The sequence below is a fragment of the Rhinolophus ferrumequinum genome, chromosome 16 (genome assembly GCF_004115265.2).
Source record: "Rhinolophus ferrumequinum isolate MPI-CBG mRhiFer1 chromosome 16, mRhiFer1_v1.p, whole genome shotgun sequence".
NCBI classification, from domain to species: domain Eukaryota; kingdom Metazoa; phylum Chordata; class Mammalia; order Chiroptera; family Rhinolophidae; genus Rhinolophus; species Rhinolophus ferrumequinum.
The window spans coordinates 4,299,116-4,325,326 of record NC_046299.1 but is presented as its reverse complement, the minus strand read 5'-3'; the positions used below and the strand labels follow the sequence as shown (position 1 = coordinate 4,325,326).

The following is a 26,211-nucleotide window of genomic DNA, read 5'->3' as shown; positions in this document are numbered from 1 at the left end:
TAAAGTGAGAAGTATAGTTAGTACGTTGTTTGTGAGTTAGCGTTCACGCCTCCCACCCCCGCCCCGTGTTCCAGAAGAAACAGAGGGGAGGAGTCTGGGGTGCACAGGGCCCTGGCGTCAGAGCAAGGTGGCCAGAGAAGCACAGGCACTGACGTGAACCAGCGAGAGAGAACAAGAGCGGCTCGGGCCGCATTGCCCAGCCCAGCTGATGACAGGCCTGTCCCGGAGGAGCCCGAGAACTCGGCACGGACAGAGAGGCGTGACACCCCACACCCTTGGTTCTTACCGACAAGATTGCATGGGCGCAGTGGTGCAGTGAAGGAAGAGAGAGGGAGACGCCCAGAGCCCCTGTCTGGGAGTGTCAGAGACAGAGCTGGCCCTCTCTGCAGTCTGGGGACTCCAGCTACCCTGACCTCTGCATCTCAGGCCAGCATGGACGTCACGCATGTTACCGAGTGAAAGGCTTAGAGCAAATCCAAGTACTTCCTCACGTGCGTCCTAACGATGGACTGCTCCTCCTGTGAGAGGACATCAGACTGTCCGGGCAGAACTGGGGTTAGATGAAAGCAGGTTCTCAGCCTGGGCAGGCCTGGCATTTTAGCTGGGTAAGTCTTTGTTGTGGGGCCTCTCGTGGGCAGACTGGACGATGGCAGTGTCCTGGCTTCTTCCTACCGGGTACAAGTAGCCCTCCAACCCTGTGTGACAATGAGAATTGTCTTCAGACACTGCCAAATGACTGGGGGGGCATAGCCCCCCCAAGTGAGAAACATTGGCATTAGACCTTTCACCCTTGGATGCTAGAGTGTGACCTGAAAGGTAAGGCTGGGGAGAAAGCAATGTGAAAGACCAGGGACAGGTGGTGGTATCCCACCTCCCAGAGAAACAGCGGGTCTGGAAAGTTCTGAAGCTGCAGTCTGGAGAAGCCCAGCTCTGTGCTGAGCCAGCCGCGAGGCAAGGCCTCACTGAGGCATCTGCGTGTCTTCTGACCAAAGAAAGAATCAGAAACACTCACTCTTGGGGGCAGTTTGCAGAAGGCAGACTTTGGTCTTTGGTGCTTTCCTAGTTGCTAAACATATTTGGAGACCTTCGTAATTTGACACTGGGAAAACCTGGGCAGTTTGGAGAGAAAGGAGAAGGAAAGGCACAGACTGGAGCTGCGTCTGCATCGATATCCTGGCGCCGTTTGGGGAGGACTAGATCAGGGTACATGGGTGAGGCAGAGTGTGCCTGCTAAGCGCAGATAACATATGTCTTTTAGAGACACTCAGACCCACAGGTCAACAAGATGCACAACAAAGGACCTGGTGTGGGGCAGAGGATGGGAGACAGTGGGGTATAGTAAGAAAATTAAATCTTAACCCTCACTCGTATCTCATAGTCATCCCTTAACTGCCTTTGTTGCCCAGGTACACGTATTGTGCCATCATTCTGAGAAGACCTTCATACTAGAGGAAATTTGAAAGGGAGAGCATTTTTACAAAAAGCAATTTACTAGTAATTTTTCAGCCTTTTCCCTGCCACTACTGAAAAATGTGTGTCTGAATCAGTTTGTCCTGCCATGCTATTCATCAGCACGACTTGCCAGGAACTGCAGCGAAATAATTTTCTTACATCTGTCTGCTGGTTTGGAAAGATATTCTGAGTCTTGGACCCAACCAACAAACTAATAAAACAAATCAGAAAAATTAATTGCTAGTGGCAAAATAATAATAATGAAAAAGAAAAAAAAAAACACGAAACAAACCTCCTAAGCTCTTTTCTGTTTTACAGGGAGTTGCTAAGTATATAAAAATCATTTCCTTGTGAGCAAAAATGATGGTAATAAATAGGAATTTTTATCAGTTCGGCTTGTTGTTGCTGAATATTTTTTTGAGTAATAGTAATTGAATTGTCCTAACAACCTCAGTGAAAGGGAACACACCAGGCAGTTTTTGTCGTTGACTTATTTTTGGCTCCAGAGGGGGTTGAGTCCTTGGGATGGCCCGATGGCATTTTTCTTAAAGCTTTAGAATAAAACTTTCCTGGATGTGAAGAATTGCTTTCCTATCAAGGTGGCCACATGCTTCCCATTAAGAAAATGATGTTGTCATGAAAGAAAAGTGGGCATTCTGGAGATGAGAGTCCAGAGGACACGTGGAGCCTTCTGGCTCACCAGTTCATGCATCAGTTCTTCATGCATTCATTCAGCAAATAAATGTGCACATGTCCCCGTGTGCCGTCAACATTCAGTCCCCACGTTCTGTGTCCTCACCGTGACAATAGCAGCCTTCCCTACATTCCTCGCTTTCATTTTCTCCTTGACCCTGACGATCATCCCATGGGTGAGGCTCTCTTGTTATTCCCATGCTGCAGACATTTAATGGCTGAGGCACCGGCGTTTTTTCTTAACTTGCTCAGTCACACAGCTAGGGGGCCTCACCCTTATTCCTTTAAATCCCACACATTAAACCACTGTCCTGCCCAGGAGATGCTAAACTTCAAACAGCATCAGACAGCTGGACCTCATCTGAGCATCCGGATGCAGGTTATTCAGAGAACCGGGGACACACCTGGCCACAGAGCACAGCCTCGGTGAGAGCCTCCTTGACTTCTGGACACAGCATGGAACCAACATGGCGTTTGCAGTGATGGCTTGCTCTGGCTGTGTCACCCCAGGGAACCAGGGACTCTGGGTCTTGGAGTTAATCCCTTGGCTCCAAAGCAGTGGTAGCTTGCGACGTTTATTTTTCACAAGAAAACAGTGTTTTAGAATTCACTGGACTGTGCCATCTTGAGGTGAAAATGGCTAGTCATACTTGTGCCTCTCTGGCTCTGGGAGCGCGAGATGACAAGAAGCTGTGTGGAATATAAATGTCTTAATTACCCTCAAATTAAATTTCCTAATCAAATGTGAGCTGTAAATACATAAACCCTGTACTTTTAGATTAGCAATGGAGAACCATCTCTGCACGCTGCTTTAAATTAATAGCTTATAGAAACATGTTCATTCCAGCTTAAAGGTGTGAAAAACAGCAGCAATCGAATGCCTCACAATAGGGAAATGGTTAGTAAAGTATGGGTTACAGTCACTCAGTGTGGCCATTAATTGTGGAGATTATTTAGTATCATAGAGAAACACTTCTGAAACAGTGTTAAGTGAAAGAGAGCCCTCTACCAAATTGTACCAGAAGACAAAGAATAAAAACAGTCCTCACTGTGGTATTAAGACACTGATCGGAGGAAGAGTTCTTTTCCCTTCTGTTTTCCCGGGCTTGTTTTTTTCTTTTTTTGAGGGGCGGGGCGGGTGCAAATGTTGTTACATTGTCACAAAAACACAAGGCAAAGTCAGCCCACACCTCAGGCAGACGGACAGCACCAGGCCTCTGAAAGTATAAACACTTGGATCAGAATAAGAAAAACCCGGAAATGATTAGATTTGGGTACAAGCCGTCTCCCAAAGGTCATCTTTTATTGTTTTGAGGAAGCCTTGATTAAAGAAAGAGTGAATTTCAAAGTAGTGATAGCCCCTGTGTGAGTGTATATCTATGTGCACAGGTACACATTATACACGTGCACATGTCTACAGCACCTGGGCAGGTTGGGAGTGCAAAGAGAGTATTTAGTCGAAGAAATACCAGTGTGCGAGCAAACTCACTGTTAGGATGGGATTTGCCATCTGTTTTCATTAGAAATAAAATGGATTTGTCCTGTGATCTGCACTTATCTTCTGAAGGAAATGTTGTGGGGTGTCGGCAGCTGAGGAGAGAGGGCTCCTTGCGCTCCGCTCTGTCCTTACCCCGCCTGCACTGCTAGGTTTCCAGTTTGGCCTGCGCTGTGATGTACAAGTCAGGATGCAGCCGATTGACCGTCGGGCTGGTGACTGGGATGGCCTGGCCAACACCGCCCTGTGTGCCATCAGTCAGTGGAGATAGCGCAGGCCATTCCACGAGCCTGCAAAGGGACCGTATGATATTATTGGCTTTTCTGGTGGCTTTCCTGCTGTTGAGACACCTTGGAGTCGAAGACACTGGCTGGAATTCAAGATTAATTGGGTCAGCATTTTATTCCATATGCTGAGGGAGTGCCTGAACGTTAGACGACTGAGAGGGGGAGTGCAGACAACGAATAAGCCCTTCTTTAACACGCAGCTTCCCGGAAGGAAAGGCAGGGCAGGCAGAGCTTCACGCGCGCAAGCAGCCCATCGTGTGGGGAAACAGTTAACTCTACGGCCGGTTTATAGGCACCAATGGATCCTCCCCAAATGGAAGCTCTCCCTTCCTCAGGGCAAAGCTAACTGCTTATGGATTTTGGACTGTGTCTTAGTTAGATTCATTATCCTATTTAATTTTCTTTAATATGCTGAAATGATATTTTCCCAGACATTTGTTCTCTTCCTCAGAGGTCATTGATTAAGAGGACTGAAATGAATGCCACTGTTCCTCTGAGGCTGAGATGGAGGGATGGGGCGTGTGGGAGCAAACCCGCGGGGCCATGTCCCCGGCCCTCCATTTATTTGGGGGCTGCTGTTACGGGGGCCTTGTCATTGAGAACTGCTGACCATCCAGTCAGAGGCAGGGCGGGGGATATTCACGGAGTGTCACTGCAGGTATTGAGGCAGAAGAAAAACCATCCCAGGTGGGGCCCTCGTCATTCATACCTGTGATTTCAGAAAACACATTTTAAACAACAGAAAGCCTATATGCCGTTACTTCAGCCACATAATGTAAATCACTCTTGCCACATGGGCTCACACTGGCCTGCTTCTAACGAGTGGCAACAGAGGAAGTGAACCATCCATTTTATATACTATGCTTGGGGGTTTGGTGTTGAGAGTTATGAAGGACCAGGAAAAGACCAGACTTTGTGTTTCCTTGTTTACTTAGTTCTTTGTTTTTCAGCCTATACTGGTGTCGACCTTTGCTCATTTTCTGTCCAAATGTTGTCTGAATTAATAGAAATGAATTAGCAAAATTTTATAACATTGGCAAAAATCAACTGAAAAGAAGTGCTTCCTCCAAATGAGACGTTACATCAATGTAAAAATTTAATTTTATGTGCAGCAATTAGCTTTGCTAATCATGTCCAAAAAGAGTCAAGTAAAACAGCTTCCAACAACTCACCAAAATTATATGTAAGATTAATAAAAGGAACTCATTTTCCTGCTCCTCTCCCTCCCCTCCCAGACTGGCATGACAGTTACGGAAAATGTTAGACGTAGGGCTCCAATTTTGAGCATAACTCACGAGGGCGTTACACATTATAGCAAAAGTCCCACCTGCTCTATTTCCTGGATGGTTCCAGGTAATTAAGCAATAATCAGCTGCTAGTTGGGGCCCACAGAGTTTGGAGGCTGCAGAGGAGGTGGCCTCACTTTCTTGCACTGTATGGGAGTCTCACTCCTGTGAAAACATGCACAGCCTAAAATAGCCTCTCGGAGTGTTCTGCCTTTGGATGCACTATGACAAATCCATATGTTTTTTACTAAATGGCATGTTTTGACTCATGATATATATGAAGCTAAAATTAGAACATTGATTTTGTCCAAGAAATAAGAGTTTATTCCCCCCGGTCTTTCTCCCAGTGGGATCTCAGAACTCCACACTGGAACACCCAGGACAGGACTTCTGCTGGGAGGGACCCGTCCGTGATAACTGAAACCAGTTTGCGTGGCAGCTGCAGTCTGCGTTTTTTGGCAAGGCCACCTGAGTGCTCATCTATTACCATCAAAACAGAACCCCTATGGTTTCATTGTAGGGTGTCTCTTATGTCCTCAGTCTAGCCAAACTGTAGACGTTGCAGGGTCTGGGGTTTACTGCAGAGGTAGCAAGCCAAGAACGAAAGGGAGAAATGAACCTTTCTCATCATCAGCTTCTACTTGTAAGTGGACAGCCAACCATAGAGACACGACTGCCCGTGGAGCCCAGGTACAGAGTCCTATTAAAAGCCCACAGACAGACTCAGCTTGTGGGGTCATCGCACATAGTAGTCAGCCATACACGTGTGCAAAGGCTGTTTGGGCCTGAATTCTCAAGACTTACCTACGATTCTTGGGTGAAAAATGAATAAGGGATCGTTTAGTCCAGTGCCCATGTATCACCTCTCTATGGATACCCACAAGAGTCCCCGTTTGGTAGCACTTCTAAAAAGCAACCTTTTTTTTTCTTAAGGTCTTCTAGAATCTTTCTCACCCTGCTATCTCTCTCAATTTCTTACGGTTGTTGAGAAATGCTCTACCTGCTGGAGGTAAGCCAGTTCGCACACTGTCTCTAGCATACGCCATGGTCGGTGCCTGCTTTGTGCCTTCACTTCCGGTGGTTCACATTCCAGGACTGCCCCCTCTTCCTGTGCCACGGAGAGCTTCTTGCTAACGGCTCATGTCTAGTCCTGCTACTCCCTCATGTCTAGCCCTTCTCTGGCTACTCCCGTCCTCACTGCTGCTGTCACTGAGTCAGTGAATAGCCCGACGTCTAGGGTAAAGCAGGCATCCTGCCAGGAAAACGAGGCACGGTCCTTGGAATGTGTAGCTCAGCACGGGAGAGACATGCACTGATGGGTGACACCAGCCCACTGTGCTCAGGACCACCCTGGAGAAAGGAGGAAGGGGAGGAAAGTACTAAGAGTGCTCCCTGGGGAGACGGGACGGCCTCCCCATGGAAGAGCAGGCCTCCAGCATGAGTCACTTTTCTTGGATGTGTGTCGGTTCTCTCTCCTAACACAAACGTACGTGTCTGTAGCCTAGATCCCTCTCAGCACCTCCTCTTTCTGCTGAACTCAGTCAGCCTTCCATATTTGCTAATGATACAAATCACATCATCCTCACAGCTGGGGCATGACATGTTCAGAAGGCTTTGGATGAGTGTACAGCATCACTGTGGTTTCCAGGGGTTCTTTCTGCTTTCTGGTTCTTCCTGGATCTAGGTGGAATGTGGCTGTATTCTGTCTGAAACTTGGACAGGAACTAGATGAGTGGACAGAAAGAGATAGTTTCATTAATTTAAGTAAAACCACATCCAGAGACTTTTCTCTCCTGAACCCTGGTGTAAGTATCTTGAGTTTGGTTGTTCTAAAGTATTAATTTGTGTTTTTATTTTGAGTGCTGATGGCGGAGAAAGAGATGGCCCACACACTCACAAAAATTAGTAGATGGTACAGAAGTGGTATATATTTAATCAGGAAGGACACTGGAGTCCGTATCACGTATCTGTAGTAAATGTGAATTGGTGGTGAGTACCAGTAGGTCTGTTCTTCTGTTATCCAGGTTTCTCCTTGGGAGTGGGATGTAGTTGTGGCAAAATAAATGAAGACTTTAATTCAGAAATCTCAATAGCTTTCAATACCGTGAACATTTTGTAGAGTGTGGAATGTTGGCTATTCTCAGCTTTCCAATCAGACTTTGGTTTTTGCTGTAGAGGAGGCAGTTCTGACCTTCAGGGAAAAACCCAGAGGGCCTGAGCGTGCCGTGGAGTCAGGCTGCTCCAGAGGGGAGTGTGTTTTGGTACAAAGGGTTGTGGGAAATAAATGACTTCCATTTTTTTCTTACTTTGAATTGAGAACACCGAATATAAAATTATATTCAATCAATGAAATTAATACTTAGAAATATAATTCTATACTACTGTGTATTTGTTAAGATGAATATGGAGAGGAAGGGATGGGGATAAGAAGAGAGGGACAATGGGCCATAAGGGTGAGAACCACACAGACAGACAGACAGACAGACAGGCAGACACAGGAGAGGAAGGGGCGGGGCTCAGGAAAGTCAGCCCATCCTGCTTGCTGTGGACAGGAGCAGACACACATGACATTTTGATGGATGGAGCCACTACTGTCAGCTTTTCCACTGCCCTTTAGGGGACACTTACAACAACCCTTCTCCTCCAGTCCAGAATGGAACCTGCCAGTTCATCTTAGGGCAAAACAAAAGGCAAGGTAATACCGGCATCTGAGGTGGGACATCACACAGTTTCATGTTCTGTGAAGCACGAGTGTTGCGGTTAATGAATAATCGTATTTTGCGTTTACATGTCTGTGGTCCTGCTTCTATCCTTTCATCTCTCCAGCACCTCCTTGGAACTGCCACCCTCTTGCTTCACGTGGATTGTGGGAGAGGGGAAGAAAGAACAGTGGGGGAAGACACGTAGCCGCACGAAGAGAAGTTAGCACCGTAGTGAGTAAGCATGATGAAACAATATTCCATGCACATCAGAATGCTAAAAATGTACTAGAAAGGGAAGCACAAGTCTCTCTGGAACCTCAAGTGACCCCTTTGTACTCTGGCCTTCTTGAAGCTTTGCAGGAGAGCACAGGTGGTGAAGAAGTGAAACCTTTTACACGGTGTTTTGGCGGTTTTTTCAGAAAGCGTTTTGAGATGTGTAGGAGATGAGAACCCAGAGGGAGGCTGTGCACGCACAGGAAGAAGAAAGCACCCATTTTCCTGAAGGGCTCCGTCCTCGAGCCTGGTCTCTAGGGAAAGCACCTTGGCCGCCACCCGAGTCCAGGTCAGTCAGAATTTCTGGGGCATGGAGACACGGCGGCAGAGACCGTTTTAGTAACGCATCCATGATAAGAGCCATGGTCTACATGTTTCTGTTTGTTTATTTTCTTCCCCACCCCATTCTCTTCTATTTTGTGTTTTCTCCAAAGCTTAGAGCAACAGGTGGCATAGAAAAGGTGCCCATAGGTATTTATTGAATGAAGGGACGAGTGAACAATGTTCCAGGGGAGCCAGGACTGCCAGCCCTTCCATTTTTTCTAGAATGAACCTGGGACTCAGCCAGATGTTGGGGAAATCATCAGCAGAGCCCAGGTCTTGAGGAGCGGGTGCCCTTCCACGGCCTGGGTGGCCTCACTGGTGTTATCAGCCATGGAGGTGGAGTCACCTTCCACAGAGGGGGACACTTAGAGACCCATGATGGTCACGGTTTGAATACAGGTCTTTTGCCATGTGGATTGAGGTCAGGAGGCAAATTCCAAGTAAATTGTCGCCTGGCAGTTGTACTGCCGGCATCTGGCATGTTCACACCTTTGTTCTTGTGATGTTTCCGGTTGGGGACACAAAACATCTATAACTCTGTCTCTTCCTAGGATTCCGCGGCTAGGGGCAGCTCTTCTCAACCACCGATCTGGGGTTTGAGATCTCTTAGTAGTGCCAGCTTTTGCAGTGAATGATTGGCTTTTGGATTTTACGCGTAGGATTTTATAAATTGGTGCGGCTGTACTCAAAGTCATCCACTTAGCACTGTCGTCTTCGAGAGTCTTTTCTTGACATGGTGATTCCTGGCTATGTGGCACCACGTGATCCTTAAGAACTAGAGACCAACTGCCTGATTTCAAGCTCCGGCCTACCTATGATTTTGGTCAGAGTCCTGAGCCAGCTGTAGATAAGCTGGGAGAGTAAAGGTAGTATACAAGCTAACATTTCGGAGTGCTTGCTGCAGGTTGGGTCCTGCACTTTATATATGTTTTCACACTGCATTCTCCAAACACCTTCTGAAGGAGAAATTATCATTTTTATACCGATGGGGAAACTGAGGCACTGACGGGTGAGTCGGTGCCCACGATCAGACAGACAGGTGCTGGCAGCACAGGGGGTGTGAATGCGGACAGGGTTGCCTGGACACCGCTCTCAGCTCCGATCCATCCATGATGAGCGTTCAGGGGTGGGTGCCTGGGAAACATCCAGAGTGTGGGTCTCGTGCTGCCGTCAGCCACGGAGTGGATCATAGCAAGGACACTTAGGAACGCGGTGTGCATATGGGTCACACTGAATCTACTGCTTGAGAGAAACATGTTTGAGAACCATCTGGAACGTTTCAACTTTGAATGGCTGATTAAACAGTTGCCCTAGGTTTTTGTTTTACCATGGGGCACGCCTGTGGTTATTTTCACGGACTCTTTAGGTCTAGAGTTAGAACTGATGCTTCAATAGAGAATTTAAATCACCACTAGGAAGGAACCGAGAGCCACGAGCCCTGGGTCACTCACGGCCCATTCTCTGTGGCTCCAGCAGACCCCACCCACGGAGGAGGGGTGCCGACCCTGGGCTTCCCCTGCCCAGTTAGAATCGGTGATCTTTTCATAGAGCCCGTTCCGACCATATGCTAAATCCCATCATTCAGCCGAACCCTGTGTATTTTTGCCACACTAGCAAATCTGATAGACGCCATAAATAAAGTAGACATATACTTAGTGGGGCGTTGATATTATATAAGGAGACATGTACAGAGCAAGAACACGAGAAATTAAGCAAGAGTGGAAACTACTTCTGCGAAACCGTCAAGCTAATGGCTACTATTAAAACACACACACACACACACACACACACACAGAGTAATAATCTAGAAAAGCAGCTATCATGGGACTCTGCTGTGGCCCGAGAAGTCAAGGGAAAAACAGTGTGTGAAAGCAAGAAACTTGTCTTTTTCAGCATTGTTTTCATTTCAAACCCTCTCCACCTGCATGTAGTATGAACTTTTCTTGGGAACGGTTCATGCCCACACTTCTCTGAGCTATGCAAGTCTCAAGTGCATGATCAACAGGAAACTAGTCTTTTGTGCCATGCCATTTCAACAAGGAAAAAAGCAAAAAAGAAAGCAGGTCTTTCTGTACCACTCCGGTGTTGATTAAAAAAAAAAAAGCAGTGATAATTTGATGGGTCTGGCACAGACATCAATGGGATTGATGTCGTATTGTCACACTGACATGTGAGGTGAAGGCTGAGACAGGTGTCTTCTGGGTAACTTGGGCTGACCCAGTGAGCTCTCCAGTATTTTGTATGGCACTAGTGAAACTTCCTTTCAACAAACATGTCAGCGTGTAGGGTACAAGAACATTCAGTCCACCTGACTGAGGCAAGATGGAGTTTCTCCTGTCTCCGTGTGTGTTTCTTTTCCTTTAATACGAGGTCAGTAAACTCAAACACATTGTCTTTAAAACTTCACCTTCTACCCAAGTGAATTTTGACCAAAGGAAACTCTGTGGTTGGGTTTGATGGTGGAAAAGCCCAAATCTTTGATAGTCTTTTTGTTTTTCTAAACAGAGTGTCCTGATGTAATGATTGCCCGTCTAGAAGCAGTCTTTCTTTTCCTGCCTTCTCATAATACTTCCTTTCAATTTTGACTAGGAAAAAAGTATAGCTTGAAACGAAGGGGAAAACTATCGTTCAATCTTGGTTCCCTAAATTTCTAGCAGAATCACTCACTAGGTTTATTGTGAATAGCCTCATTAAATATTTATTAAGAACCTGTCGATTCTTAGTCCTTTAATAATTTCTTTGTGTTGTGAATCCTTTGGTCCCTTTTTCTCCTCTTTGAAAGTGTTTCTCATGGAAGGCTAAGGAGTTAGAGAAGATGAAAAACGTATTTTTTAAAAATAAGATTTCCAGTTAAAAGCTCAAACTCGGGTTTCTAATAGGAATCACATCTTTTCCCGGAAACCCACTCCCTCCCTGATGTCTCTACATCAATGTATGTCACCCTCCACCTCGCTCAGCCTGATGCATCATCTAATTCCTTCTTCACGTTGCCATGTTACAAAGATTGGCCCCCAGGATGTTTCTCTCACAGTGGCCCCCTTACATCCATGCCAGGACTCACTCTTAGTACCAGTTTGTTCTCACCTGTCACGCCCTGTCAACTGGTCTCCGATCCCCCTTCTCTGGTTTATCTCTAGGTATAAGACATAATCTTCTCCATTTGTGTTACTCTTCAAAGCATTCAGTGGTGACCGATTGCCAATGAAAAGAGGCCCTCCCCTCCTGCTGGTTCCCTCTCCAGCTGTCTTCCAACTGCTTCTCCTCTCTCCTGTCCTCTTCCCTAAACCTTTGCCCAACGTCACGTCTCATTCTTTCCATACAAGTCTTTTGCCCTGAGCCCCTGCCCACTGGGCCGATGCCCTAGGATATGAGTGGCCGGGCCCGGGAGTCCCATCTCAACCTTTGTCTCAGCCAGACCATCACTCTTTCCTGGAGCCGAAGCAGGCCCCTGGTCCTAACCTGATTCTCCCTCCCACTTCCTCTCACCCTTCTGGACTTGAGCTTCTTCAGGACCTCTCCCTCTGTTCTGCATCATCGCACACGTGGCCACGGCCATGGTCACTGCTGCTACTGCTCAGTACATTTCCACAAACCAGCAGTCCTTTCTGGATAAAATCACCTGCATATCAATCTACCTTCCCTATGCTTGCCCATTTCCGTGTCCCACGTTTTGTAGTGCCACCACATTTCCAACAATGCTAAAATTGCTTTCTACAAAAATAAGCAGTTTTCATGAAGCAAAATGCAGATCATCTGAGGTGTTCAGAATCTGACCACTAAGGACATATGGAAAAGATAAACAAATGGGCCATTGACAAACACGGACACCCCCCAGGGCACAACCAGTGTGGAGAGACCCACATCACCAGTGAAAAGACCTAGGAACACAAAGACTGGTTAGTTTCAGTAAGCTGGGCCAGGAATATGGTGTACCCCGACGCTGGGTCCTCGACGAAGCAGCTGAAATGAGTCCCTCAGACTGTCAGCCTCCCCTTTCTCCCCTTCCTCTCTGGAGTATTGAGTAGAGGGCACCTTTTATTTGCAAGGCTGCTGGTAGTATTTCTGGCCTCCCGTAGTCTCCTTCTCATGTCTCTCATATGCTATAGTTTACTGCATTTCATTTTATGCCCAAGGCTAGATTATTAAGGATTGAATTGGAATTTTCCATAATAACTGCAACAGAAACTTCGGCCAGCATCTTGCCTGCTGTTAAGATGTTTTAAGTCTCTTCACCTGTGATGGTTGTAGTCGTGGACTTCACGTGAGCCTATAATGCACACATGTAGTCTTTGCTCCGGTCCCTTCTTGCTCAGCCTCCCTAACAGCAAGATGACATGGAAAAGAGAGCGTGTCTGTGGAAGTGCAGGACTTGGAAGAATTAATTCAATACTCTATAAAAGCACAGTCCTCACAAATAATGACTTTGGAGGTTGTTCTTTCCAAATCCCTTTGAAATAAGGTATTAGCCAAAAGGTTTATAATTTAGAAGCACGATTCTTTCGTGTCCCTAGTATCTGCTTTTCTTTCCTCAAGTTCATTTTCTCTCAGCCCCAATTAGGGCTGGGAATATGCGCTCGGCAGAAAGACACAGAGCTATCAGGTTAGAATGTTTTGTTTTTATTTAGATCAGCGTGTGTCACTCGATAATATCTTCATTCCCCCAAGTCCCTCAACTCATTCATTTACGGTACGAATGATGTCTGAACTATGTATGACTCAAACTTATACTGAATATCCTGCTGGTTTACAGTCAAAGAGCCTCTGAAAGACTTTATCTCAGGAATTGAATTTGGAACCAGGAGCTGTCTTTGAATTTATAGATTTTTAACCTGAGAGGTAAGAGTCTTTGTTGCTTGGAGACACCTTAACAACTTTGGATCTGAAATAGATATAGTACCATTCCTGGTCCAAAGGTTCGAACCTATACTTTGTGTGGCTTACTGTTTAACATGAGCTGACATCTAAACAACTTATTTATGTGAACCCTGGTAGGGTCCCCATAACTTGGTACCACATCTCTATTCTCTCCTCACTATAGAAGAACAATATACTTTTAAAATAAACGGATTAAAAGGTATAATGTTCTGCTACATTTATGTTATAGGGTAGCTCAGATATTGGGTAAAGACTTATCCAAATGTTTGTCTGCACATTTCATGGTAATAAAAGCGTTGTCATGTAATATCAATCATATCAAATTTTGCTTTAAAATACTGAAATATTCCATAACATTATGAAATATTAAAATCAAATATGTGAGGCAACTAAAAGGGCTCTGTCTCATGAATTATGTCAGCTAATTCTGGGCTGGAGAACGAAGGGCTCCGTGGAGCTATAGTGGGGGGGGGAGGGGTATGGCTCTTCCCGTTGCTGGAAGAATTGTGTAAAGTAACGATGCCAGTTCGATCTGTGGAGTCGTCATGACCGCACATTCTCCAGATGATTGTGGTTTGCCTCAACTATACAGGATTTGTGTGGTTACCCAGGCTTTGCAGGTGCCACTGATTGGTCAAGGAGCCTGCACCTGCTCTGCTGTCTGGTGGGCTGGCTCAGAGCTTTAGGATAAAATAGTCCTGGTGACCCTGTCGCTACCGTCCTGAATCAGTGCTCGTCCATGGGGTACTGCTTTGTGGTGTAGCTACGGTTTCGTTGTCATTATCCCCTGAGAAGCAGCCTGTAATCTGCTTCTCATACAAGAGGGTTCAGTAGCTGTTTGTCCAAATGAGATAGCCAAGGGTGAGAGCTTACAGGAGAATACAAATGTCTAGCTAAGTGAACGCATCTGTCCGCTCTGACCAACTGTTAGTTCTGAGAATCAGTTTTATTTTCTGACTTCCTATTTCCATGTATAGGAGTCTTCCTGGGAGACAGATGCCCTTCATGCACACGTCTTTATTTACTTACTTAATTGATTTTTCCCTACAGAGGGAGAAACAAAAGACAAAAATCCCCTATCCTGCCGTGGGGAAAACAATTGTGGCAGAAGAGAGAAGCCCCCCCAGTGTATACAGTCAGAGAGCATCCAGCCCTCCGTAGGACTTTTTGAAAGCTCTTTGGTGCAAACACGGAGCTACGTATCCAGCTTTTGTCTTATTAGCCAGCCTGTTTCTTCACCTGCTTCTCAATGGGATCACCGGCCTGATTTAAGTAAAAACTCCAAGTCTTAAGCACCATAATAAGAAATGGAGCCGTGGCAACTGTAGTAAGTTTACAGGCATACTTTGCTATTCAAGGGCATCCTGTCTTCTTTAAGTAGAGGTCTTTCGAGTAGCTAAGGAAATGAAACAGAATCATTCCATCTTTAAGGAAATGATGAATTTAGTGAAGAAAAGCTCAAACTCTCTGTAGCTAACATAATTTATGCAAAATCATGCAATTAGTGATAACTGTGCTAGATATTTTTTTTCCTCTAAATGCGCCTCTAATAAAACCACATGAGTAGGAGTGCCATGCAATGTGAGTAGTAAACGTGGATAGTAAATTATTAATATCTGGGGAGGCATGCAGGGCTTGCATTTTTCCTTTGAGCTGTTTTGTGCACCTTTGCTAATCATTCTTGCAGAAAAAATGGCAAAGATAAATATGAACTTTTCTTTGAAAAGTCACATTCAACAGGATATGAATGTAATAAATAGCACAATGTGAATAGTAAAACCTTCACTTTCCGCCCCCGCAAAGCGACATGGTGGTTACTTTCTGCTCCATCTGTAGCATAAGCTGAATAAGGTTCAAGCCTGTTCCTGTTTGTGCTACACACTGGGAATGGCCCAGGTCAGGTGACTGGGGTGCTATTTTTTAATCAAGTCCTCAGCGCTGTTACCTTGACAGTCCCCCACTGGCCAGTGGAAAGGTAACCCCTCAGCAGATCCTTGCCCAGGGAAAACCTGCAAGCGCCCTCACCACCATCTCTGCCACTCTGTACTAAAGGCTTGTGCCATGATGGAATGGGTTGCTGGCCAAGGCAGGGCTAGCCCAAAGTTCCTTCCCACTCAGGCCAGTTCACCTCAGGATGCTTCCGCAGAATTTAAGCTCCTTGTCTGCTTAGACAAGGTCAAATTAAACTGCTTCACTTCTGCTTCTGGCTCAGGGGCTGACCTGGCTTCCAGCCCCCAGGCACAGACCTGCAGCAGGAGAGGGGTCAGGGCAGGATCCCTGTTCTGTAGAGGAGCCAAAGGCACCCATTTTCTCCCCTATTTCCTCCAGAGGCGTCTCTCCTCCCCCACTCCTGGCATCCCCTTATCGCTAGCTCCATCTCCCTGTGGCATATTTGTGGGTAGTAGAATGCTGAGGTCACAGGGACAGGCTCTTTATCTGAGCAATGGAGACACCGGCCAGGAACCCTGAAGCATGAACCAGCAAGACGCAGACTCTTGCACTTGACTTTGGGCTCAAGGCACTACCCTGGCCCCTGGTCAGCCCCCGTGCTCCCTCCTCCCTGCTGCCCTAGCCTGCCTGCAAGCCCGCTCACTCTGTCTGCAGCATTGGTCGGTTTCCCACACCTGTTCTGGTCTGACCCGGGATGCCAAGCTCCCGGAAGCACCGCGGACAACGACCCCGGCCCGCAGCCCCGGAAAGGTGCCAACCCGAAGGAGCCCTGGCGCCACGGAAGGAGACAGGCATTTCACGTGGGCATCTGCCTTCTCTCCTGCTCCAGCCTCTCCTTCGCAGCCCGTGCCAGGCGGGGACCCTCTGCTCTGCTCGGACTTATCCTCCCGCCCCCCCCTCCCCGAAGTTAATCAGCCTTACTTGCCAGTTCGCTTTAGTTTGGAAAATACTTAAAACCCTCGAAACGTTCAGGGACCCGGCCGCCCCCGGATCCCTCCAGTTCTGCCTGGCCAGGGCTGTCGGGCGCTCACGAGGCTGTGGCGTTTGTCTAGAACCGACATCGCAGCCATGCAGCCTCGTTCCTCCCTGGCCATCGCCAAAGTTGCCGGACGCTGCGCGGCGACCCTGCTGTGCCAGGTGTAGTTGCATAACCTCGCCCCCCACCCCTGCTTGCGCCCGCCCGATCCGCTGGCGATGACAACGGCACGTCCTAGCCCCAGGAGCCGCCGAAGCCCATTTGCGAGTGCGAGCGCCCGAGCCGGGGTCGGCGCCCGTCCAGGCAGTGCTCTGCCCACGGCCAAGTGCAGCGGGCGCCGGGACGCGGGAGGAGGGCGCGCGGGGCTCCGCTTACCTTCCGCTGCTTACAGATAAGTCGAGGTCGGTGCAGCGCCTGGCTCGGGCATGTCTCGCCGCGGACCCGGGCAAGCCTGGCGCGGCACGGAGCACTCCGAGCAGGGCATCCGCGGCGAGGCTCGCTGAGCTCGCGCAGAGGAAGGCTCTGTCCGCCGCCGCCGGCCCGGCCCGCCTGGCCCGCCGGCCCCCGCGCCGCAGCTCGCGTCCCTCCGGCCCGGCTCAGCGAAGCGCGCGGGGAGGCAGGGGCTCAGCCGGCTCCGGGGACGCCCGCGCGCTCGCTTGCTCGCGGCGCGGCGGAGCCAGCCACAGCCACCCGGCTTCGTGCTCCTCCGATGTCCTCATTTACTGCAATTGTCTTCGGCGAGATCTCGGAGCCGGGCCGGGAGGTGGGGGTGGAGCGGAGGAGGGAGCAGGAGGGAAGTCCTTGCAGCCGCCCCCGGGACCCAGCTACTCCATGGAGCCAGGCGGCCAGAGGAGAGGGCACCGGAGCCGCGCGCCCGCCGCCTGTGCGCCCGGCTGGCACCGAGGCGGGCGGAGCCCTGGGCCAGCGGGGGCGGGGTGGGGGCGGCGCGGGGCCGGACCCGGCCGCGTGCGTGGGGTGGGGGATCCGGAGGGAGTGGAGGAGCCCCCGCCCGCCGACACCCGAGCCCGGAGCTGGAGGAGGCGGTGGAAGGAGCCGCCGGCGGCTGCCGCCTGCGCGCGGGGCTACATGGCAGCGCGTCCTCGGGGTCTCTGGGCTGCAGGCGGCGCTGCGCCGCCCGGGAACTTGTTGAGTCCACCCTGGAGCCGCCTCTGGAGCAGCTGGAGAGTGGGGGACCCAGCGTTTTCTCCTGAGAAGGGTCGCTGGGGACCCCTTGAGATGGCTGTCTGCTGTGCCACCTGGCTGAGCCCAGTGTGGCTTTGAAATCCGGGAGCTGGGTGCCTGCCCCTCCGCGGCGGGCTGCTTTGGAGGCCAGGGTCAAGGGCAAGTTTCCCTGCTGAGTCCAGTCCAGGGCCAGAGCCTGCCAGTCTCCACTGACAGGCCAGCGGTTAGTGGCCTGAGGACCTCGTGGGAGTTTCCCCTGGGTCTGGTGCCCGCTGACGTTTAGGAACCCTCCAGAACAGGCAGCACTGCTCCTCCCAACCAAGACGACCCTATCCGCCCCCCAGTACACACCAGCCACCTGCAAATGTCACAGGGCTCCTGCTGCATTGGTCTCAGGGCAAAGTTCGGCTCACTTGGGGAGGAAGAGATCTAGGATGCCTGTGCAGCTACACCCCCTGCGGCCCTCCATCCCCCAAATGCACCAGTGAGTAGGTCTGAGCTCAAAGCAGCTGGCCCAGGATTTCTTTTGTTCCTGGCAGGCTCTGGTACCTGGGCCTGGGACTGAGTGGCCAGCCAGCCGGCCAGAGGTCTCATGGCTTCCTGAATTTTCCCAGCGGTGGGGCTTGAAGTTCATTCTCCTTGGACATACTTGAATGTAGCGACATTCCTTAGTCTGAATTACTATTTCCCAAGAAAGGACAGAGAAATGGTGGACCCCAGGGCAGTGACAGGCTTTGGGGAAAGAATTGCAAGGACAAGTGGGAAAGTGGTCTCACTCACCCACCTCTTGAGGCAGCGCTGCAGGTGCCCACACCTCCAGCAGCCCTCAGCCCTCAGCCCTCAGCCCTCAGCCCCCAGCCCTCAGCCCCCAGCCCCAGCCGTGTGCCCTCAGCCCCCAGCCCCCAGCCCTCAGCCCTCAGCCCTCAGCCCCAGCCGTGTGCCCTCAGCCCTCAGCCCTCAGCCCTCAGCCCCCAGCCCCCAGCCCTCAGCCCTCAGCCCTCAGCCCCAGCTGTGTGCCCGGGACCCAGCTGTTGCTCAGTCCTTGTTTTTGATCCGAACTAAGCCCAACACTGTGCTTTATATCGTGTCTGTTCTTTATAAATTGCATTACATGAAATACTTGATTTATCTATATGTGGGTGCTTTTGGGATGTGTCCAGATACTCCAGGGGAAAAAAAGTATCCTAAGATCGTCTCCTTTCTCCTCTTACCTCTCAGCACGTTTTGGGACACAACTCTACAGCCCTCAGGCATCCCCGATATGCCCAGGAAGGGCGTCCTCACCCTGTGGGTTCAAACTGTGCTCACCTGGTGCTGCTTTTTACCACCTTCTTAACCCAGATCCCCTGAGTCTGCTTTTCAGCCCATTTCCTGATCTGGCTGCCTGGTGATGCTGGTGGGAGTTGGCTGGAGAGAGATCATCCCATTAATTATCATTGTAGGGGATGCGGGAGCAGCCTGGAAACCTGCCACCCACGCCTCTGCCTCGAAGGGAACTGACGTTGGGATGAGTAGGGCTTGGGGACATTTAATGCCAGTGGGGAGAGGTCATCACCATGGATCCTTCCGACATCATCTCTGGGGACTTGCTGTTGCTTCTGTGGGCTCCGTAATTCTCCAGTGGTCTGGGGGAACGTTCTATAAATCTTGCTTTAATGCTAATCCATAAAATTGAAACCTGCCTTCCATCTCTTAAACATGTCACTACATAAAGCTGCCAGGAAATAGTGAAATTGTGCTGGTGATGTGGAAGGCTAAATTTTTAGGGGCTATGGGTGAAAACAGATAAACATAAATGCATGCACCGTAGGACAGAACAGAGCCACAGGTGGCAGTGTAATGGAAGCCAATGGCTCCAGGGACAACGTTCTTTGAGGTCCACATGATATATAGTTCTAGGAAGAAAATGAAGAATTGCAGTTGGCAGGTCGGGAAATCCTACTTAGACAGAGAGGGGAGTTTAATTAAACTTCTTATGTCATCAAGACTACTTTTTGTTACTCAATTATCCAGTAGACTCCTAGTTGTTTTCCTGAGTCTATTAAAATCATTGGTACCACTCCCCGCTTTTGAAATAAGACACCATGTGTCTGCTGTAAGTCTTCAACTGTACAAACATAAATTTCGATGAAACTTGGTTCACCACACCTTTGGATATGGAGACGTGTTCCACGTGGGTGGGGCTGACGTGTCATCATGCTCTAATCTTTAAGGCAAACACTATGCCAGGGGCTGGTCGCCATTGTCCCGCCCACAGATCCCCGACCCCGTTGCATTATGTTTTATGTGTGCATGTTTTTAGGGTCTTGAATGAATCGTTATATTCAGTTTTCTCAGAAAAAAGACTTAAAGTTGGTAGAATGTCAATGCATTTTAGGAATCAGGTAAAAACTGTTTTTTTACATTTTGCGTCAAAGTTTTGCTGAAAAAGATGGACTCGCAAACGGAAAAATAGCTGTTTCTAAAGTGGGATTTCCTGAAAGCAGAGGCAACTAAAGAATGAACACACAAAAAAAAGTACAAGACAAATGACTGAGAAAACCTCTGCGTCTCTCTTCTTTTGCTGTCATCTTCTTGGATGTGAGCAGGTGTTGTGCAGAGAACCGCTAGGCTGCCAGGCTTACAGTTTAGTAACTCTTGAGGTCTCAATTTCTACACTAAAAAGGACAAGAATATCTAAGTCGAAGCTGTATAAGAATGTCCATAACGGTTTTGTCCATCTGAGTTCCAAACTGGAAATAACCCATATGTCTGTCAGCAGTGGATGGATAAAAATGTCTTGCTTTATTCATACACATTACACAGCAAGCAGGGGACTAACTGCTGATGTGTGGGGCAGAGAGTGACGTCCACAAACGTTAGGCAGGAGGAGCCAGACACAAAGTGTATGTCACATGATTCTATGTAAGTGGAGTCCCAGAATGTGCAAAAGTTGTTGGTAGTAAATGTTAGAATGGGGGCGTCCTCATTGCACAGGTCCACGGCCCCTTCTGTGGTGCTGATTATTCTGTGTCTTGAACTAGGTGCTTGCAGGGTTGTATACATATGGACAAATTCATCAAGCTGTTCTCTTTGGAGAACAGCTTTTCATCAAGCCTCCATTCTGTCTGGGCGTTACCACTGCATGTTTGCCGTATGTATGCCATGCTTCCCAGTAAGTCACCCCTTTAAATGACCCAGCTTTATTTATCCGTCAGTGACATTCACTTCAATCAGCTGAAGCCACTTTCTCTCCAAAACCCAAACTAAGAGAAAAGAGGGGTGTCTGCACGCTGTCTGCTGCTGTGGATGTGACTTCCTGTGGGAAATCCTTCTCTGGGGACGCTGCCGAGGAACGCCTGCCTGACTCTGTAATGCAGCCACCATAGAGTTCACTTCGGAAACGACTTTCCTACCTCACCCCTTCATGTTCTATAGTGACTGTCAGGTGAGCCTCTGTCTGTGATGGCAGCAGACTGACATCTTCCAGTTCCAAAGCTGTGGCCCACACCTCCAAGGGGACAGGTGGCTGGGGCAGACCCCAACCTGGAGGGCAGAGATCAGACACACCAGGCCGCTTCTCTTTCCTCCTTCAAGAGCCAGACACAGTGCTCCAAGGGCTCCCACCAGAGCCTGTCCTTTGCCTAGAAGACGGAGAAGCCCTTCTGAATCACTCCATTTTCCACATTCCGCTCAAGCATTTACTGTCCGCTCTCTGGACTGACTCTTCTGAGCGTAAGAGTCTCCCTCTGTGTGAAGCCTCTGCCTGTGGTTCGCCATTGTCCTGGCAACAAGCTGTTTCCTCCTTGTGGGAATCGGAACTGATGCTGAAGTGCTAGTCCGTACTCCAGGGACTGTCCCACCCCAAGTGTTTTTCCTTCCGCGATTAGGGACCACACATGGTTTATTGGCCTGGATGACGATGTGGTTTGGACAATTGGAACATCACACAGACTAGTTGAAAGCCCCACTTTTCTATCGTGCCTCACTATAAATCTAATTTATCTGTAGGAAATGGAGTGGTTTCATTTTGAAGGAGAAGAAGGAAGTTGGCTCCACGTTTCTTCACACATCACACAGCACAGGCAATAATGCAGTAGGAAGATGAGGAGCCGGCAGGGCTCGGGCTCTGGCCTCCGCCCTTCCCCCTCACTTGCAGGGCTCTGCTCAAACCCTCTCCCATCCCTGAAGGCAGTTACTGACCTCCTCTCCAGGTGGGCTGCTGACCTTCATCTGCTCATCTCAGTGGTGGGGTCCTTATCCAGGCTAATGTAGTGGGTAACAGGCCTCTTCTGGATGAGGGCACAGCTTAGGGGCTTTTCTTAATCCCTTCGGGGGAGGCCAGCCATCTCGCTGAGCCTGCTGTAGTCAAGGCCTCATAAAACAGGTGACGTACCCAGGCCAGACGATGCTACCTTTGACCAGAATTAGGTCAAGAAGTGATAAAAATTGCTTTCAGATTTCTGTGTCTGCTCTGCTAACCCACTGTGGGAACAGATCCACAGATCTGTTCCAACAGATCTTGACCTCACGTGGAAAGGTGCTGGCTTGGTTATTAGATGGCCATCAGCTGTAATCAGATGGCCATCCGCTGTGGCTGGGTGGCCATCAGCTGTTACCGGTCAGCCATTAGCCACTAATATAACTGCTGTGGCTATGTTGGGGTGTTGGTTCGTTGGTTGGTTGGCTGGCTGGCTGGCTGGCAGGCAGGCAGGCAGGCAGGCAGGCAGGCAGGCAGGCAGAGAAGCAGATGGCGGATTGTGGCCCCTGCTTCCTGTGTCTCCAACCCAGCCACCAGCGAGAATATAGTGGTATGACTCCCCATCCATAGTTCCGTGGGTGTTCCTTTTTGTCCTCACCATATCCTGCGTTCTTGTGCGGTGAGTGGGACCAGAGACCCTGCGTGACACCCACTTTGCTGGTGTCATCACTGTTGATGGCAATTCTGTGGGCTGTGCGTCCTGGTGAGCACAGGCCTGAGTGCTGTGGGGCCTCTGGTCCAGTTATTCCCTTGCTTGCCCTCCATTCTCACCTTAGTTTCCAAAGATGGGGGGCGGGGAGAGGAGGAGAAAACGGAACACTCCCTGCGCCTCTCCTTTCTCTCTGCAAACCCTGTTTGGCAGTCCTGACGGCCCCCGTTTGTTGTATGCCTGCAGGATGCCAGGCACGATCTCCCCCTATCCTCGCAAGACAACCATGAAATCAGTACGGCTATATTGTCCCAGATGAACAGAGAGGTTAAGTAATTTCTCCAATGTCACACACCTAGGAAGTGATGGAGCCTACACTCAAATCCAGTTCTGCTGGATGTCAATGCAATGCCACCCCACTCAGGTTTATTATGTTACTATGAACTTGAGATTTCTTCAACAACAGACATTATAGTTTAGTGTCACTCCAGGTTACCATGCACTACTCCACATCATGGCCCTATTTGAGGAGTGGCATTAACCAGTGTGATTTTCTCCTGGTACTTACCTGGTCGCAAGCAATACCAGGGGCCTGTGTCCAGGGGAGACTGGCCCCCTACCCCCACCTCGACTCGGTGGTATCAGCTTGGCTCTCACATGGGCAGGTTCTGACCAGAATGCTACCTGCTGACGGCAAGTCCTCGTAAAACAGATGGTACCTGCAGGCTGACTGAAGAGTGTCTTCACCCGGGCATCCTTTACCTTTATGAGCTAGGCCTCATCTCATCACTGGGTCAATTATCCTTCGAAGTAAAAACAGTCACTGGAACAGCAATAGACCATAATTGTCACATTCAGATAGCACCTTACACTTCTCCAATATAATTTCAATGATATTATCGCACATTTCCTTCATTGAATAACAGCTATTAAAATAATCCATCACAATACGTATTCCCCATAAGCCACAGAAGACCATTGCAGATTTTTCTGGGGCCGGGTGTAATGACACTGTGTTACCGTGGTCTTCCAATTTCCTAAACAAGCCATTGGTGTTCTCACCACCTGACCTGAGATGTGTTTGCAAAGGAGTGTGGGTACAGAGGCGGCCGTAGCAAGCTCCTGTACGTTGAGAAGCAGGCATTTTGGTTTTAGACGCCACCTTCCAATGGGAAGAGGACAGACATTTTAAAAAATCTCTAGTTGTGTGTGATGACCTCTAAGGGCACACACAGATTTTCAGTTCCATGTTTTCCATAAACATTTCTTTTTCATATTATTGAATCCTTGGAGAATTAACTAGGTCATTACTTTAATGCCGCTGCACTGTAGGGCTGCAGAGCTCCCCGTCTCCAATTTGCCTAATTTGTGTGTTGGCGCTGTCTGGAGCTTCGCTGATTGATCTCCAAATGTGCGCGGCCTGAGAAGCTACTTCTGGGTTTTTCTCTCAATACTCATGTACCTTTAACTAATGTGAAAGTAATAATCCAAAACGTATTTTAACACTTTTCTTACATAATTTTAATTTCTTCCAGGATTCAAAGAAAAGCAAGACATTCTGTTTTTAAATGTTGCTGAGTATTCTCAATGCCTTTTGAAATACGTTTTTAGAAAATCCGGTTTCCATCACTTAAAGTTCATGCGGTTAGAATGTGGTGTGCGTGGCCTCTGGGCCTTGCTCATTCGGAAGAGGGAGGGTTCTCTGTCTCCCGGAGAATGGCTTTCAGTCAAGACAGGGAGGCAAATCAGACGAAGCCTTTTCCCAGTTTTGTTCATTGTTTGGTTATTTCCGTGGATTAAAGGAAGAAAGTTGAAAATCTATATGTTTACAAAAGAAAAATGGAAGTGTAAATTTGGAAACTGAGGCACCGAAAAGATGAAACAGCTTTATTAGAGAAATCGGTTATTCAGTGTAAAGTTTCAAGGAAATCTGGATGCATTTCACGTGTGTTCTCAATATGAACCCGAACACTGGTTTCACGATTGGTTAAAAATTGAACATCTCCACCGGGGGTTGGGCAGAGAAGCAGGAAATGAGGGCTCCCGGGGCTGTGAGACATGGGCCCTCTGTGGCTGCTTTGGCCACCGCTTGGTGTGGCCTCATTACGCCTGATTTGTCCCCTCCTGGACCATCGCGTGGTTCCAATGTCTCTGCCCGTTGGAATGGGGATCCCCTTGCTCTGTTTGATCAGCAGGAGCCAATGGAAAATGACCCTTCCATTAGGCTGTCATGGGCTGTGCGCCTTACGCCCTGAGGTGCTAGTAGAGGATGAAATTCATTGATGATCGATTTTGTTCATCAAGTATGAAGATGAAGAAATTCCTTTTAATGATACTCCCCGACCCCTCGCTTCCCAGCAGAGTAAATATTGTGTCACATGAACCTGCTGATGACACTTCTGAGTCTCTTAAAATAAGACTTGTGACCCTTTCACACCGTGAGAATAGTAGAGGCAACATCTTCACCTGCGGATTCGTGTTATTGGCCCTTTCCCTTTTGGTCCCTGGGTGTTAATGGGTGTGTTCACTTTGGGAACTTTCTCTGCTTCTGGCTCCAGAGTGAATAAGGAAGGAGGGTCCTGGCTGGCTGGGTCAGGCCCTGGTCTCGGCCCTGGAAATGGCATGTTTGGTCCCCACTGTTGTGGGTGGATTGCGTGAATTCAATTTGAAATTGTAGACACCCTCTCATTAGAATTAGTGTCAGCGGATGCCAGCGCGCCCCCTGTGTCGTAAGTAGCCCCTCCGGGTCACGTGGGCGGACCAAGGCAGGTGGCTGTCCATGGAAAGGGGTACCTCGCGTCCCTGAGGCATTGTGTGGTTCTTTGTTGAGTTCTTGCTTTTTCCATGGAAGTATGTATGTACTTTGTTAGTACTTAAAGGACATTTGGAAACAGTGCTGGAGTGAAATCCATTTAAGGTAGGATGTGCGTGACACGTGTCGAAACGTGGCTGATATGCACCAGGAAATTTGAATAAGATCGACTCAAGCAGGAATGATATCTACATACCATGTAAGACGCAGAGACCTCCTGTAGGCTCCCTGTCCTCTAATTCTTGACAAGCATGCATAATCTCTACATTTGAATACCAGACAGAATCAGTATTTTAAAAGAGTGTTTCATCCATGGGTATAACTCACTTTAAGCAAACTCCTTATGGGAAAGTATGACTTAGCAGCAGGTAAATGGACAAGTTTCACTTTACCAAATGCTCATTTTGATTAAGGCTACCTTCAAATTACTGTCTCTTATGTGTGTAGAAGGATTCGAGTTGTCAGAATTACTTAATACATGACTTTACAGAGAAATGCATCTTTTGCAGTAAGTGTAATCTGCCGTCTAGTCTCGTATACGTGTGCATGTATGAATACGTGTATACACTGCAATTGGCAGCATTGTCTGTGATGGATTTCTGTACATGTTCCGTGAGTAAGAGTCTGGACAGGATTTGGGCTGTGACAGCAGCACATCGGTGCCCTAAGTTGGCTGATGTCCTCTCTATCTACTGGGTTGCATGTACTCAGTAGAAAGCAGGGCTGAGAAAATCAAGAGGCGAACGTGTCCCCCTGAGGGCCCGGCACTTATTTTCTCTTATTTTCATCCCCTCAGCCACGTTAGAAGGTCCTAGCATATGACATGTTCGTGGGAGGCGTTCACCAAAGGATTGGTGCTGTAGCCCTTGCTTTTGTCACTTCTCACAACTTTAATAAGCTGGAACGTACTAATGTGCTCTGCTTAGGACAGCACCAGATCTGGTCCAATTTGACTCAGTTTATTCATGTTTTTACAATAGCCCACACCCTGCTTCCCTGAACGTAAAGAGACTTA

At 48.6% G+C, this 26,211-nt stretch overlaps 2 protein-coding genes across 4 annotated transcripts in view; one reads left to right on the top strand and one right to left on the bottom strand.

The window, feature by feature from the left end:
• INSYN2A (inhibitory synaptic factor 2A) overlaps window positions 1-16,863 on the bottom strand; it is a 57,725-nt gene extending 40,862 nt beyond the window's left edge. For both annotated transcript variants that reach the window (XM_033130589.1, XM_033130590.1), the window contains exon 1: window positions 16,689-16,863. The gene's annotated coding sequence lies outside the window, so the exon portion shown is untranslated. The remainder of the gene's footprint in view (window positions 1-16,688) is intronic.
• The window catches only part of DOCK1 (dedicator of cytokinesis 1), a 455,780-nt gene that overhangs the window by 218,153 nt on the left and 211,416 nt on the right, over window positions 1-26,211 (top strand). The gene's annotated exons all lie outside the window — the stretch shown is intronic.